This window comes from Leptonotus elevatus, chromosome 20 (assembly GCF_054856555.1).
Source record: "Leptonotus elevatus isolate MCC_2025b chromosome 20, RoL_Lele_1.0, whole genome shotgun sequence".
Lineage (NCBI taxonomy): Eukaryota > Metazoa > Chordata > Actinopteri > Syngnathiformes > Syngnathidae > Leptonotus > Leptonotus elevatus.
In genome coordinates, this window is record NC_141258.1 from 16,107,914 (window position 1) to 16,110,903 (window position 2,990).

The following is a 2,990-nucleotide window of genomic DNA, read 5'->3' on the forward strand; positions in this document are numbered from 1 at the left end:
ACCGTCCGTGATGGCTGTGTATTTATGCTTAGCGTGGGTCCTATAGTTTTTACCGTGCGGACCGAACCAATTAAACTGACTTAGGCTATCACACAAAGCGCCGATGTGAAATTGCAATTTAATACTAAGAAGCACTGTATTATTTTCGAGCCTGAATTTAGGTCAGTGAAGATAGAGTAATGTGCTGTGTGCTGTGACGTCGTAGTAAGAAGGATGATGCTTGATCTGAGCTGACAGCCACTTATGACTTTTTTGTACTAAATTTTTCTGATATCTTTGCTGAATAATTTTTTTGTTCGTTTTTTCCAAATATATTTTGTTAAAATTGCATGTTTACAGTAATACATATTTTATTATGTAAAAAAATAAAATAAATTCAAGTAAAACGTAAATATGACATAATATAAGTAAGCATATTTAATTAAAATGCTGAATAAGCATTTGATTTGACAATCGTACATGTGTTGGTAAGTAATCCGAGACAATCCATGCATAATTTATAACACATCACATCAATATCAGTTCATTTATGATCAAATTGACGTAGCTCGAGATTATTTTAAGCAGTTTTATCTTGGTCATGTCACGGACATGCGGCGCTCGGTAGCATAGCTAACAAGCTGGCTATTTCACACTATCCATGCTCGCTCGCGTGAGCTATGTTGTTATGTATAAAAGCAGTTGAATTCAACTCGGCCGAAATTAATGACTGTAAAGAGAACAAAGAATTGAATGCTGAAGTGCAATTGCTCAAGGCAACAAACGCTGACATGGAGAAGAATGTTTCAGAGATGGAAAAGAAGGTGGCTAATGCTGAAAGATATAAGAGAAGATGGAATCTGCGACTGAATGGATTGAAGGAGAACAAAAATGAAGACACGTGAGCCATCGTCACAGACATCGTTTGCAAGATAAAACTCCACTGGAAGGAGAACATGCATTTCATCATGGACTCTGTGCATCGCATTGGATCCGTCAACACCTTTAGTCCACGACCAATCATAATGCAGTTCATTGGAAGACAACACAGAGATGAAGTCCGGAGGAGCACCAAGAACGACGATGTCTGCAAGGAACTCAATATTTCGTTTGTTGAAGATCTCACCAAGGAAGATCGTGAGGCATGAAAAGCCATGTGGCCCAAAGTGGAGCAGGCAAGAAAGGCAGGTCAAAAGGCAGTATTCAGAGGTCCACACGCTTTAATCAATGGATAGAGAGTCATGCCGTGATCACATTTGAGAAGGTTTGGATTAATAAAAGGAAGTGAGTTGGGAGTTTAAAAAATATTTATGTATAAATGTTTAGGGTTTCGTTACAAATATAAGTAGTTAAGGTATCAGATAATATTCTGATATTTGTTATTTTTCTACACGTTTACTGTTTTGTTGTTTTTCTTATGTTTGAGTTAAAAAACAATGTTTCATTATTATCTGTCAACGCAAGGGGTTTAAGAGAAGCTTATTCTACAAAAGAAGACATCACATTCTGGTCTACACAATGGGGGGATAACATTTACTGTAGCCATGGCACATCAAGGTCAGCAGGGGTCGCTATCTTACTGAATAACTTCTCAGGTGAAGTTGTGTCCTGCACAGCTGATACAAACGGACTTTGGTTAACTTTGATAGTAATTATTAATAATTTAAAGTTTGTGCTTATCAATGTATATGGTTATAACAATACAAGAGACAACAGATCATTGCTGGGAAAGATGTCTTCACAATTAGAAGAAATCCGTTTCTCACATCCAACAGATATAGACGGACATTATAATTGGGGGTGACCTAAATTTAACACATGATGACTTTCTAGACAGATTTCCCACTATATTCTCAATCAATCATCCTAATCATTTTTTTTTAACGAATTTCTGTGAACAACATGGACTAGTTGACATTTGGTGCCACTTAAATCCAGGAAGACTTAAATATTCATGGTTCAGCCCCAATTATACCAATTCCAAAAAAGTTGGGACACTATACAAATTGTGAATAAAAACTGAATGCAATTATGTGGAAGTACCAAATTTCAATATTTTGTTCATAATAGAACACAGATGACAGGTCAAAAGTTTAAACTGAGAAAATGTATAATTTTAAGGGGAAAATATGTTGATTGTAAATTTCATGGTAGCAACAAATCAAAAAAAAGTTGGGACAGGTTGCAATAAGAGGCTGGAAAAGTCAATTGCACCAAAAAAAAAAAAATTGACTAAATAAATACATAACAAATAAAAGTGAAAATAAAAACATATATAAAAAATATAATAAAAAAATTAAATACAAAAAATAAATATATAATGTAAATAAATTATATATCCCTAAATAAATAAATACAAGTAAAAAAAAACCGAGATAAAAAAAATTAAATAAATATAAAAATTGATTTCGACCTGACAGAGCGTCTGCAGCATGAAATGAATAAATGTGAGAGCAGAGCATTTTTATTTATTGATTGATATTTAATTATATTTCTATATTTTTGTATTGATTTCAACATTTATTTTCATATTTATTTATTTAGGGATATATATATATATATATATATATATATATATATATATATATATATATATATATGCGCGTGTATTTATAGTGCAGATGATGGGCCTATGTGGTCGGCATATCGGACCATTTCTGTTGTTGTTGGGTGGGAGTTTCCAGCTATACAGCTTAGGGGAAGCACAACAGGATGTCCTTTTCCACATTCCTCCATGATAGAATAACTCTGTGTACAAGTCGTAGACTTTGTTTTTTTGGTAAATGTTTCTACCAATAAGACATTTAATGCACAAATATTAACACAGGTCAATGTGACACTTCAATAAGGAACAATCATGTTGTTTTTTTCATTGACTTGGCGATTTTAAGAAGCTCTCTGAGTGTGAGTGGGACAGCTGGGAATCCCACTTTACTATCATGTCACATGGTACATGCACTCGATCCCCCTGATCCTTCCCCTCATCCCATTCTCTCACTAATGCTGTCTAC